Source organism: Triturus cristatus, chromosome 4_2 (assembly GCF_964204655.1).
Source record: "Triturus cristatus chromosome 4_2, aTriCri1.1, whole genome shotgun sequence".
NCBI classification, from domain to species: Eukaryota; Metazoa; Chordata; class Amphibia; order Caudata; family Salamandridae; genus Triturus; species Triturus cristatus.
Window position 1 is genome coordinate 302,715,744 of NC_140586.1, and position 14,466 is coordinate 302,730,209.

Below are 14,466 nucleotides of genomic sequence, written 5' to 3' on the forward strand. Positions count from 1 at the left end.
CCTGTTTGCAATAGAACAGGCAGAGTCAAACCACCTTGGATCTTTCTCTTTTATAGGTAGTGGGACTGACAGAGAGGTTTTGATTACCACACATAGTTTGCCAAAGTCAGTAATTATTCTATGGCAATTCCCATCAGATAATAAACAAGAGCTTATTAGTTCTAGATGGTCATTTTTTACACTGTCAAGTATGGCTCCACAATCAATTCCCCTCCATTTTAAACGGAGACCACCACCAGATGGTATAATATCTCTTGCTCCGTTTAAATTAACGTATACCGGACTAGGGCCTAAGTGTAAGGTAACTGTAAGGGGGTTATGGTCTCTATATAGTGTCTCAACCACATTAGAGTCTGTGACACGATCTGTTAAATAGGGGGATGTGAAAATAAAATCAATGGTTGAGCGAGAATCTCTTCCTCTAAACGTGGGGGCACAAGCCATCCTGGGAGTTTGGCTTGCTTCCATTACATTACTAAGGATGTGTTCATTTAGTATGTTGACTAATTCAATGCCCCTTCGTTCTGCTTGATCCAAGTGGCTTTTATCCTCGTGCCTGTGCTTCCTTAAAATGTTTGCGTTAAAATCTCCCCCGATAAGAATCCCTGACTTCTCTTCTAGACCTATATTTGTTTCAAAGTGAACCAAAATGTTGGAAAGTGCTGTGTAGTTCTTATTCGGTGCAGACTGAAAATCATTATTATAAAATTTAATTAAATAAATCTTGGTCTTTCGCTTGTATTCAAGAATCTGAATGTTTGGGTTCCCTACCGATAAATCCTTAAAAGTACCACCCGCCAATATCCTGATTCCAATAAAAAGTCCTTCCATTGCACGGCCAGAGGCAGGCTTAGATACAAGTACAATAAAGCAATGGTAACCCTCTAGATACACATTCCCTACGGCCCAGGTCTCTTGGAACATGATAATGTCTTTGCCATCCAATAGCTGGATCCATTGAGGGTCAGACAATCTTGAATCTATGCCCGCAACGTTCCAACTAATGATTGACAAGTCTGAACCACTAGGGGTACCTAAGTGCTTGTCACTTGCGCTCTGCCTAGGATTAGTTGGCAAGGTTGTTGTGTCCTCACATATAACTGGGGATAGAGCGGTAACATCCTGTGTGACCATTGACTGGGTTGTGTTAATTTGTATAAAGTCTTGAAATTCCCCAGTAACGTCAGCTGCCTCTACACAATCATCAGTTCGGCCATTAATTTCTTAGCCCTTTCAATGGCATCCCCCCCGCCCGTTGTCGCCCCTGCGGCGTGTGACCAGTTTCCTACCATTTCTAGCCAGGGGAGGACTACTGCTAAGTTGGCGGCTATGTCTGATTCAGTAGGTTGTGCGCCGCCCGCCCCCTCCCCCTGGGGGATACTGGGCTCACCTCTGGGGGCCGCTGGCCCAGTGCCCCCATCACCCACGGGGCCTGGCGTGTCCACGGGTGGGACTGGCTCACCTGCGCCCCCTTCGCCCTGGGGGCTCGTTCCTGGTGTGGGCTCACGCCTTGGCGGGATGGATGCGCCTTTACCACCTGGCTTGCACCTGTACCTCTTTGGTGGTGGCGGGGAGTATGGTCGTCGTGGCACAATAGGCCGCCTACCCCTACCCTCTGGTACTTCAGGACCCAGACCTTATCCTGCAACCTATTGAGCATCTGGTCTATTACCTGGACCTGCTGCATTAAAGCCTCCAGGAGGACATCTGTGCGTGATCGCTTCTCGTGCCGCCGCACCGGAGGGGCCATGGCAAAACTACAGTGGGACCTGCCTGCTCCGTACCCGTACCCCCAGTAGGTGACTGAGTCACCATTTACCTGTAGAAGCAGCAGTCACCAGCCAACCTGTGCACCCACGCAACCAGAGCCAAGACCTACTGGCTACTCCAGTAAGCTCAGGTGAGCCGCCCGCTCAAACCCTCTGTGGCCCCCAGAAGCAGTGAGATGCTGGCTAGCCAGTGCCACACCAACCGTGCTCCTCCAGGATCGCCAACCGTGAATTCGCCGGACCTTGATACTACCACGTCCTTTACACGATGCTGGAGCTGTGGAACACAAAATAAAGCAGTTGCGCTGCGCGAAGTCCTAGCTAGTTCGAAGCCAAAACCTTACACACTCTCCCCACACTGAGTAACAGTGCCCTGGAACTGAACAAGGAAAGTACTAAGTGCCTCCTATCCCTCCCCTTTGCACTGAGACACCAAGGACAGATAATACCACCGTCCCCAAACACAACATGCGATATCAATGAAAACACGCTTCACGCTATTATCAAAGCACACTGCAGCAGTATACTAAACGATTCCACACTCTGTCTGAAACCCACTTTCCCCTGCACAAGGATATCCACCTACACAGGATCAGTGAGAAGTGAAACCGCAACCTTGTGAGTAATAGTCTCAGACCGTAAAACCAAAATTGCCCCCTATACTCTGCAAAAATCAAAAAGCTTCAGAGGGATCTGCCTAAACAGAATCAATGGGAATTGAACCTGCAAACCTGAGTGTACTAAAACTCTAAACACCTAACCAGATACACATACACTGTTGGTGCTGCGCATACCCTGCTGGGCTCTAAGATGCTCACTTCTCGGCCCACGAGCTCCTTCCGGACAGAATCAATGGGGGCTGGACTCGCACTTTAACAATATTCCCCACTCCCACCCCGAGCAGACCGGGCAGAGCACGCGTGGTAGGGGCCTCGAAAAATGGTGCAGAGCAAGCGGCCGAAAATGAGCTGGAGGGGAGAGGGGGGGGAAGGGGCGCCTCACAGTGCTGGTCTCACCGTCGTGCTTACCCGCAAAAAACCTTCAAACCTCGGCAGCGCAAACACCGATCCTGTCGCTGCCTCTGACACCGATCACGCCCCCAGCTACTGCCGCACTCGGAGCTCCGCTTCCGCGATGAAACAACGACTCCGACAGCCACCCGACAAAAGTCGCACCCGCCGCCGCCTCTCTCTCCTCACGATGAACCAATGACTCCCACAGCCACTCGACGATCGTCGCACCAGCCGCCGCCTCTCTCTCCCCGCGATCCTCCGGTACACGAATCTTCTCCTCCGTACAACCTAAAAGAAAAAAGAAAAAGATAGCGTTGCGGGCCCGCAGCCGGCCCGGGGGGAACCTAAAGGTGAGGAGCAAGCACAAGAGACCGTTCTGCTCCTCACCGCATCTTTTAAGGAGGGGGCCCAGGCCGACGGGCTGAGACCGGTCAGCCTGGACGCCCACCAAACGTTTCTGCAGCGGAAGCACTGAAGTGCTTCCGGCGTCCCTAACAACCCTCACCTATTGGACTGACGCGGGGGGGGAGGAGAGAAAAAACCGCACGCGTCACTTGATGACGCGGCCTCACCCTCCCCCCCCCCTTGCGGATGTCGGGGACGGGTGCGACCGCCATAATGGCGGCGCGCTCCATTCGGCCCGCACCTGTTTCATGGGGGGGATTTCGACGAACGATAACGAGGGAAAATTAAATAAATTAATAGTTTTCCTTCATCTGCGTCTCTCAGAAATTCCAACCCCTCCCCCAACCGAACTCACCGCCCCACCTCTCTTACCTGCACGGGCCGAGGCTCATGTGTCATCTTTGTGGTATGTGCTGATTGCTCTGTTTTTCTTCTCTAACATTAAAGATGTTGTCCTAGGAAAGGTTGCCAAGAACCCTCCACTGTCCAGTACTTCACACCTGCCCCAGGGCTGTGAGAAAGAGCCTAAGAGAAGCTTTGTGAGCGTCGGCCCCGTCTAACCCGCCCCCTCCCCCCTTCGAGGCTAAATCCAGGCCAGAGGCAGCGATAAATAAAAACCTGCATATTTTATGAGTCTTGCTAGACACTTTCTGCACACAACCCCAGGCAGGCTGCACACTGCGGGCACTGGGCAACTGACTGCATCTCTCCCATCCTACCGGCCTCTGGCCCTCTCCGCCTGCAGACCATCTCTCCGTCTCTCTCCCTCTTGCCTCTGTTCATCCGCCCCTCTCTCTCCGCCTGCCTGTCACTCTCTCTGCCTCACCCCGTATCCACTTGTCTCTCTCCCTCCTGCATGCCTGTCCTCTCCCCTTTCTCCTCTCCTCGTCTCTTCCCGCTGCACTTTCCCTTGCAACTCGGCCCCCTCCACCGTCTTTCCTTGTCATAAGTACTTTATTTCTAAGAAATATATTCTTACAAAAATATTACACACATTTCTAATTCATAAACAAAAATATTGTTCTTGCCTTGTTTATTTGCTTCTGTGTATCCTCTTTTCACATTTTCACTCTTCTTACTCCCTCTCTCACTCTCACCCGTCTTTTTGGGCAGACAATAGCAGATATTTTCAATAGAAAACCTATATCTCATATTCCATTGTCACGCTCTCTTCCCCGCTAATGCTTTTCTCTCTTATAATTTGAATGTATTAGTCATGATCTAGTTAATAAAAACCTTTACATGATAAAACAAAATGCAAATAGCAAATATAAAGACATGTTTAAAAAGCATGTGAGCTATCAAATTAATCTTTTAAAATATATTTTAAAAAGAAGCTGTATGTTATCAGTGCCATCCACTGCCATCATCCGGAACATACACACCAGTGCCATTGGGCCATTTCAACATTGTCCATAATAGTACGAGAGCGAGTAAGGTGAAAGTGGCAGTACTTTAAAAAAAAAGTGCAGCTAAGCAGCGATGGCTCCTCCGCAGTGGCGGAGGAGCGTCGCCCCACTGGCTCAGAGTCAGCAACTGAAAAAGAAAACAGTATTTAATTATCATTTTATTTTTTACCTTCTGGCTGAGTCAGCATGTGTAGGGAGCGGAGGAGTGACCAAGGGAGGGAGGAGTAGAGTGCAATTCTAAGTGTGCGTGTCTATTTGGCCAGCCATCTTAGGTCAGCCAAACAGACATGCGCAGTTAGGTTTCTAGTAGGCCTGGGCTAAAATTCCGTTCCGTTTGCGGAAATTGCGATAATTTGACATTTTCGCGTTCCGCAGAGAGCGCGAAAATGTCAAAATTTCCACAATCCGCATTTTACCGGAACTTTTATGCTTGCTCGTGCTGTAAAATAATACATTCTCACGTGCGCATGATCGCCTTACCTGAATCCCCGCGTTCGCCGACAAGTTTTTCCGGTCCGGTCGCGTTCTCCACGAGATGTTGGATTGTTGGTAGCCATTTGCGCTGTCTCGCGACAGTTCGCGCCCGCCGTAACGTCTTTCGCCGCGCGATCACGTCTTTCTTCTCGCGATCATGCACCGTGAGACAAGTGAAAAAAAGAAGGCCGCGCCCGCGAGCAACCGCATGGGTAAGTTAGCGAGCCGCGACCATGTAGAAAATACCGCCAACGGGCGATAATTTGCGAAAGTAATTCCGCCCACCCCTAGGTTCTACAACCCGGCTGTATTGCAGAGCTGGGTTGGGAAAACAGCACAGACTCCCTGTGCCCGAGCAAGCGTTAAACCAGTCCACTCAGGCCAATCCCAGTGGTGCTTTCATAGCATGAGAGCAATGCAGAGATTGCACAGGGAGTCTCTGATGCTGTTGCAGTGTCTGCTGGGACCAAGAAGAAGAGGAACACAGAGGCGCAAGTCATGAGGCGGCTGACAGCTTCAGGTAAGTCTTTTTTTTAATTATTATCCCCAGCGGCCTCCCCCTGTGCTCCCTCCTCACGTGCTCCCCCTCCCCCACCTCACCACTTCTTGTTTGTGGGAGCTGCCACTGCAGGTAAGCATACGTGATGAGCCATGCAGTAACCCTTAGTACGTTTAAAGTCTACTTAAATGACATCAAGCAAGGATCAAGGACATACCGGGTTAAGAGTGGCAAACTTTGTGAAGTACGGCAAAGCATACATGGTTACCACAGCTACAGCTCGGCGAGCTGTAAAATTTTGGGCTCAGGTGGCAGTGCAGTTTTCATACACACAAATCTAATCATTGTTCTGCAATACTATGTTCAGCTCAAGTTGTTTGACGAACACAATACATACTAGAGATAAATTTGCCATTTTCCATCGACATTTTGAGACAGTATTTGGTCTTTGTTCGACTGTTGGTAGCAATGTACTCCTCAGGGTCGCTTTGTGTCACATTTGAGCAGCTTCTCTGCAGTGATGATAAACTTTACCAGGAAACTATTACAGTGGCGGCTGCTCTAGCCTCAAAGCAGCGTGGCAAAGTGTGGGGGGGGGGGGGGTTGCAGGGGAATTAATACATTAAAAGCACAGGCCTGCTGCTGCGGTCTATGTCTTGGTGTTTCTCCTCTGACAACGGGCACACTGCACAGGCTCCCAGGGGCCAATTATGGCGGTGCTCTCCTGCTGATAATACCAGCGTGAGAGCAGCGCCGTGATTGGCCTGAGTGGGCTGAACTAACGCTTGCTCAGCAACTGGGAGTTTGTGCCTTTTCTCCACCCGGCTGTGCAACACAGCTGGGTGGAGAAATGTAGGTGCGCATGTCGATTTGGCCAACCTATGATGGCTTACAGTGCCCAACTCTACTCTCTAGCTGACTGTTCACTCTTCAGTCTGTTCGCTGCGACGTTCTGGACATGTATGCCGTACATGGCTTTTTCCTGGAATTAATCACATCTCCTGCACATAAGGGCGTACCTGATCTCCACACTGGCTTATACGGAACAACCGCTAAGTATCATGCTAATGGACGAATCCTATGATTGGCTCTTATCTGAACCTGCGTATTCAACCCTTAGACTACAATATCTCGAGTGAGACACACACCCTCAGAAATGACACCTGGCACCCTATTAAACCACTTGGTGATGTTCACATAGCCCTGATGCAGCCCTGTTTAGGGAGAAACGCGTTGGCTGCATGTGCACTGAGTTGAAACCAATAAAGAAGAATTATTTTTACTGAAGACTCGAGAACATTTCTTCAACCACTTAACTGCCAATTTCTGTTGCCTCTCTTTTTTTGTTTTGCAAAACTCTCCTCCACCCTGTACCTCAGTGATGTTCCTCAGGATGGCCCTGCCCCCGCCTTAAGGACGGCAATTGGCTCGGCAAGAAAAATAAAATGATAATAAACTGGTTTATTATCATTTTATTTTTCAGTGGGGCGACGATCCTCCTCCATAACGGAGGAGCCACCACTGAACTATTACCTGGGCAGTTGGGCCTTGCGGGTCAAAAAGAAGGGCATGGCGGCAAGTCTTTATTCCGTGGGTAACAAAGATGCTGTGTAAGAATTTTCTGCATGCAGATAGCAAAATGTGGCATAGGCACAGTATGTGCAAAACAGTTTCTTCAGGCCCAAACACTGCCTGTAAAGTGTCGAGCTAGGTATTTGAGCCCACGGCGGTAGTACATCCTTTGTTGGTGGTAGGCCAAACCTCAGAGCTAGAAACCTGGATTTGTAAAATCTTTTGATTGTTTCAAACGGATAGGTCTGTGGGCTCGGTGATTTGTATGTATTTATGCATAGCCACACGTGTTTGCGCTTTTGAAGCGCTCCTTGCGCCCATTGACCGTAATTTTGTTTGTTTGTTCATAGCGAGTTTGAAAGCATTATGAGGTGTAGTTGATTCCCAGAGGTGATGTGCATTCAGCGCCTCTAAGGCCTCACTTCTAGTGGACTGAAGAATTTGTTTTACTGGCACCTTGAATCTCATTCCAGATAAGTGATTTTAATGAGTCCGGAGCTACTTCTCTTAAAGATGGCAAATACTTAAGAAGAGCGCTTTACTGTGCCAGCCCTTTCTTTTGTAGACTAAACTCTAAATGAATTTGTGCAGGTGAGGTGTTCTGCAGGAGGTGGACTATAAGGCGGAAAACCATGCTCTGGGAGTAGCTAACAAAAAGAGTTTAACGTCCCCGGGAAGGCTGCTGGCCCATAGGTTAACATTGGATCAGTTTTGCGTGCTACCGGAAGTGGTTTTTGAGTTGGCGTAGGTATTTTGGTGAGTATTTTTAGGTCTCGCCTTGCTATGGCGTAAGCGATCGCAAGGCGAGACTATAGAAAGCGGGTTTGAAAAGTGCTCCCAAAAAGCGGATTGCATGGCTAGCACGCGCACAATCACGCGCATCGTGCCGCCATGCAATCCGCTTTTTAGGAGCACTTCAAAGGGTCCACTCCCCCGCCTGGAATGCGCTCCCCCACCCCAAGCGCACGCCACGCTCTGCCGGGCTTGTTTACCTTCTCCTGTTCTACTTTCTCTTTCGTCTTTCTTGTTCTGCTTGCCACTTTCTTTATCTTGCTTTTATTTGTTTGGGCATGTTATTTTCTGTATGTATATAGTCGATTTATTAGGTTTCGATTCTGTAGAGGGTGGACCAAGTACTCCCCGTTTTAGATTTCATCTCCCCCACTCAAGCTAATTTTTACTTTGTCCTGCAGCTCGATTGTGACTACACGTCTTTTTGGGAGCCGAAGCTGGTAATCAAGCTCATTCACTGCATCTAATTTGTTTGTGCAGTTGTGGTTTTCTTGCAAGACTTCCCTTCTGTAACATTGCATAGGGACTTGCATTATTTTTCAGGATACATCTTTTTTTTTTACTGCAAACACATTATGTGTTTGTTTAATGTGCTTTTTCATTCCCTGGGAGCTGTGTATATTGAGACTTGAACCCGGTCTCCCTTGCTTCACATACGACGGCTCTAGCCATTACGCCACATCCTTTATCTTTGCCTCCTCCTCCACGCTCCTTACGAGTGCTTGTGCTTAAACTCAGTCTCCATCTTTTTTTTTTTTTTTCCATTTTGCACTTTAATATAGCACAAACTCAACCCGAAGGTATCAGGGCGCTTTACCCTGAGGAGTTAGTTGCACTGCACAAGGACGCATTCATTCTTATGTGCGGAGAGATTAAGTGATTTGTCCAGAATCACTGGGTGTTGTCCCGCCAAGACTCGAACCCAGTTTAAGAATAGGGTCTGTGTGGGTGTGTGGGGGCGATTGTTTATCGTGTGAGCAGAAGCTGCCCCAGTCATGGCAAAAAAACACCAATCTTTGTATAATCATTTTTACGCTCTACAGTGTGCTTGAATTGGGCACACATGTAAGTCGGGTGAAGGCTGCCCAAACGTGCAGGTAGTAGCAATAATTACTTGCCCCCTCACTTAAAAGCAACATGGCGTCCCTCTAATGACTGTTGTTTTATAAACAGCCCCGTGCTTACTCAATGACACACTTATTCTGGTAGCATGCTGCTGTTTGAGAAAATCCACTGTGAAAAGGCAATTACTAGGTTTGACCTGCACGTGCGTCTTTCTTAACGTGCTGGTAGATATAAAATGCCAGCGTGCCGTGAATTGAGCACGTGTCCCCTAAGGAGGTCCCCCCAGGATGGCAGCGTGACCTGGTCTTCCCATTACTAACCGGGAGCGTCATGGTGATTTCCTATCGATTTGCACAACAGTGGACTCTGAATACTCCCAATTGGGGGACCACGCACCCCCTTAACGTTTCCACCAATTACCGTGACACTGGGATAACACTCGAGTCTGGAAAATGGTTATGCAACTCACAGCGGCCTCGCTATAGCTCTAGGAATGAGAGCTCTGATAAAGCCAGCGGATTTCACTCCAGCCCTTACGCCACATCCTCTCCTCAGCTTCTTTCCAGCTGAGATTAATGACGGACTGTGCAGCAAACGATATGTACAGGATTGTTTCCAAGAGGCAACAGCTTTTATTGACAGCGATAAGTATGGCCTTTTCCTTCTTATGTGCTCTTTTCTGGTAATATGTGAATTGTTAACACGGCCCCCAAATTTACACAAATGCTGGACTGCAAATTTTTTAATCGGCTTGGTTTTTGAAAATGTTGAGTACAACTTCATTGTGGAACTGGCATATCCATTTTTAGGTCTCGCCTGAGACAGCGCTTTAGCGCTGCTCTCGCGAGAGCTTTTGTTAAAGGGGGATCTGGAAGTGCAAACGAGTGCTTTTCAGGCCTCCAAATACAGTGCATGTGCGCCGGGCGCGCGCACCATTTGGCAGCCTGAAAAGCACTGCCTGATCGCTTTCACGGCTGCTTTGATGTCCTCAGTGAGCCGCGCGGCCACTGAGGACATCAAAGCGCCCGTGAAAGTGCACACCATTTGCCACCCCCTTCCTGCTTGTATGATCTCTGCAGACGTGAGCACCCTCTTTTTGCTCAATTTAAGCATTTATTCCCTTAAGCCGAAAGGAAACAGAAGCCAGCACAAATGCCGTGTGCGCACCTCGATGTATTTCCACGTTTTCTATTATTAGAAATACAACTGTATAGCGTATAGACCGATTCAAGCTTCCATCACGTTCAATAGATGAAAGTTTGTTGAGTCCAGTGCTAAATATGATAAGAATCGAGGTTCACTTTCTTTCCCTGTATTCCTGCCTCCCTTTCTTTTTCCTCTTTGTCTCTGTCTTCTCTGTTCTCTTTTGCCCCCATGTTTCACTCTCCCAGTTTGTCTTACTGGCTCGCGTTCTTTCTCCCTTTCGCTTTCTTTGTCTCTCTCGTTTTTCTTGCTCTCTGCCTCCTATTTTTTTCCTCTTTTCTGTCATCATCGTATTCATATCCCCCTTTCTCTTCTTGTTTTCTTTCTAGTTTCTAGCATCTCCTTTCTGTCTCATTGTTGTCTCTCTCCCTTCTCTGTCTCCCTTCTCAACCTCTTTCCTCTCCCCCTTCATTTCTTTCATTCTCCACATCTCTCTCCCCCTCTTCTCCATGTCCTCCTGGTTCTATTAATTCTCTTTCTCTTACACAAACAGGCGCGCGCAGAAGTCCTACTCCGTTTTGTTATCCTGCCGAGTATTAATTCAGTTCGCATAAATCCTTGATTCTAAGGCCACAACGAGAAAAGGTGATCTTTGGGTCTGTTACAGCTCAGGCCGTTCCGTTCAGCATGGCCACGGGATGCCCTCCCGGGTCAGTTCGCAGCAATAGTCTGTTTTACAGATTAATTGTTGAGCACTGACCCCCCCTCCCCCCCCCCGCCCCCTGCTGTGAAAAATCCTGCAACTGAAGCGAGTTATTATCGCTTCTGGGCCAAAGTCGGTGTGCACTCGCGCTAATACACACACACAAACCACCCGATATCCATCGCAGGACTCAAGAAGTACACAGAAGCAAGAATACTCGCAGGAGGAGCTTTGTGACATACAGGGGGGAACTGTTCACACTCTATGTGAGTGGGGTGGGGGGAGGATGGGGGCGAAGGGTGATGCAAACCTTCCCCTTTCTGACGAAAATCGTCCCTTGTGCCTTGTACCATATCTTGCCACCCCTAGAATCGTGCAACGGAAGTGGGGTGTATTCTGTTGTTCACGTGCGTGCAGACCAACCGTAGCTGAGCAGCACCTAACGGGGTTCTTTGACCGTACGATGTGCTGAGGCTGGGGGTCTGAGAGGCAACAAGATGCAAGCATGGCATATATAGTGTGTGATGAGGACTTTGTTGGGGGAGGGAGCAGATCACTGACAGTTTGTTTTACCAACTCAGGTCCTTAATACACATTTTTTTGCCCAGCCTTATTTCAATATAGCCTTTCCCCTGCGCCTGCTATGGCACTCTTCTGAAGGGCACAGTACTACCCCAGCAGTCCATAGGGAATACATTCGACACTCGTATGCACCTGGAATCGCTTTTAGGCGCTTCTCCTTGGGACAAGCTCTTTTTTTTTCTTTTTACGTACATTGCATACTTACTAATTTTACATTCTAAATCCTCCAATGTTGGCAAGTTCTATAATTGGGGCAGAGGGAGTCAAAAACACACGCTTCTCTGCGCTATTCGGGGGTATGAAGCGCTATATCATTTAAATCTCGCAGCGCTTCGAACAAGCATTTGCAATGCAATAGGTCTCGCAGTTATACGAGTTTGAGCTATTGGCATTATAAATGACTGTGACTTTTATTTATGTTTTTAAAAAAACAAACTTAAATAAAAAGCATTGTCATTTACAATGCCAATAGCTCAAACTCCTATAAATGCGAGACCTATTGCATTGCAAATGCTTGTTTTTTAATGTAATGAGTAATGCCAGACGGGGCTTCAGTGTACTTAGATGGAGTTTGGGGGGATGGTGATCTTGACCTGTAGATATTTGTAGCTGGAGGTCTTTTCTACCAAATTGCCTCCCAGGTGCCATTTTCCCTTCTTTTTGTGTTCCATCATGCCAGTTTGTGCCACAGCAATTTCCTGTCCACGTGATCAAAAGCTTTTGAGAAGTCAATAAAACATGTGTAGAGCCTGCCACAAAGTTACAGCTCGTGCTTGGCTTGGTTCAAAATCTGGTTTGATTGTGTGGGATCAGGCCTATTTCTTCCGCCCAGTTTTCCAGTTCCTGTAAGATGATGCCAGTAAAGATCTTTGAATCAGTGCCTAATAACGAGGTCATTCGATAGCTATCAGGGTTCGAATAGGGGCCTTTTTTTGCAGCTCGGATGAAGGACTGACCCACACCAGGGCTCTGGTATGGAATTTTCTTGGAGGCAGAAGTAGTACAATTGAAAAACTAGTTTCCCCACAGGTCTGGGTCATGTGGAGCATTGTTCTCTCTTCTATGTAAGTCTTTTTATACGCCTCTCTTAACTCTGCGACTGTCTCTCTGCATGTGTTTTGCTTGTTTAGTCTTTCCCGTTTTGCTTGTTTAGTCTTTCTCCCTCTCGCTTCTGCATGTCTCCTGCTGCTCTCTCCCTGCCTCTATCCAGTTCTGTCCACCTGCGTCTCTCCCGTGCGCTGCCTTCCCGGCAACACCTTTCTCCATTCCTTGCCATTCTATCTGCCTGTATCTCTTTCCCTCGGTTCCTGTCTGTTGTTTGCCTGTTTGCACTCTGCCTGTCTAGAAAACCCTTGCTGTTAACATGTGCGTGTGCCTTTCTTTAACTTTAAGCCTGTCTCTCTTTGCCCTTGCTTGCCTGCATGCCCCTCTCCACACCCTCCCCGCTGCTCTCTCTCATTGCCTCTCTCACTCTCTGTGCGCACTCCCCTCCGTCCCGTCTATAGCATCGATGCCTGTCAGTGTTCACCCTCTGCCTCCCACTGACATTCCCTTCTCTTCCTCCTCTGTGCTGGCTCACTCTCTCAATCCATCTGTACCCCCCCACCTGCTTGAGGGCGTCCCTCACGCCTCTCTTCGAACAGTTCCTACTCTCCCTGTGCCTATCGTGCTCACCTGCCCGTCTGTCCCTCCCCATGCCTGGCAGGATTCCTCTCACTCTAGGTTTGCATGGCTCCAGGGCTCGAGTCGGGGTACACGCAGGTACATGGCGTCCCCCCACTCTTAGTACCCCCAGGGGCACCCCGCTGTCCCCCCTCTCCCATGGTAGGTTACCCAAATGACACACACAAGACAGTTGGTGTTGGGTAACAATGCTGCAGGTTTATTACATAATTCAGGAATATGTAATGTGTGGGTTATCTTACGGGCGATCCAAGGGCAGGCAACCAACTGGGTCGCCTGCCCGCCTGATGAGCCGGGCAGCGCGGGGGCGATGCCCGCTGGTGCTGCCATCCATGTGATTCTTTCTACGATCACGTGCCGTTGGTAACTTCTACTCATGCCCCCCCCTCTCGGGGTGGAGCGTCGCTTAGCAAGCCCCCAGTTGTTCAGGCCCACAACCGCCCGCAGGACTAGTGGGGCGCCGACACGGCTTCCGGGACCTTCCCATGAGGCTCCTTGGTTTTGGCTCAGGCACCCCCTATGGTGCCGCGCAGAGGTACCCTTTGTACCGGTCTGCTTCCAGATCGCCCTGTAACTCCGCCACAGCCCTGGAGGCGGCTCACCGTCGCAGCCAGGGCCCCCCACCAACCCGCTATAGTCTTACCTGCAACCTCTCCTGTCTAGGGCTTCCTGCAACTAGCTGGAAGGGAAACATCCCTGCAGAAAGGGGAGTTTGAAATGTTGCCCCCTTCTGACACTTTGACAGCGCTGGCGGGACTCAACCTTTGACCTGTGGGATCCTTTACTACCTCAGGCACAAGACTTGCCCGTGAGCTATAGATGGCTCCATCTATGTCCCCAAGCCCTAGACGCTATCCTGGGTCGGATAGGGTCTGCTATTGTGGCAAGAAGGGATTTACGTAACTTTTGGACAGTCCCCTCTGTATGCTAAACCTGGTGCACAGGAGTGCTCCTGGCTGACAGCGCGTGACCATGGGCAAGGGGCGACTCTTGCCCCTGCCCACCATCCCTTATTTCTCATGGGAATTATGCCCCTACAGATCCCTCAGTGATGAAACCCCCTAGGCATACCAGCTTCGGTAATATGTCTGGTTTGAGCAGTGCGCGCTCTCTGTATGGTTCAGGCCTTGAGGATTGACTAAGTCATATTATGCCCCTTCCATCATGCTCCCCGGTAGGAGGGTGGCAGGGGGGTGCCCCCGCCAACCCAGAGCCTCACCTGCGGTGCCAAATTCCTGCTCCGTTGAAGTAGAGTTTTGGTGGCACCCTGGGCGTGCCAAATGTTCTATTGACACACTGTCCCCTTGTGTTTGGCCCGCTGACACCCCAGTTATTGGGACGGCAGCACCAAGTGTTG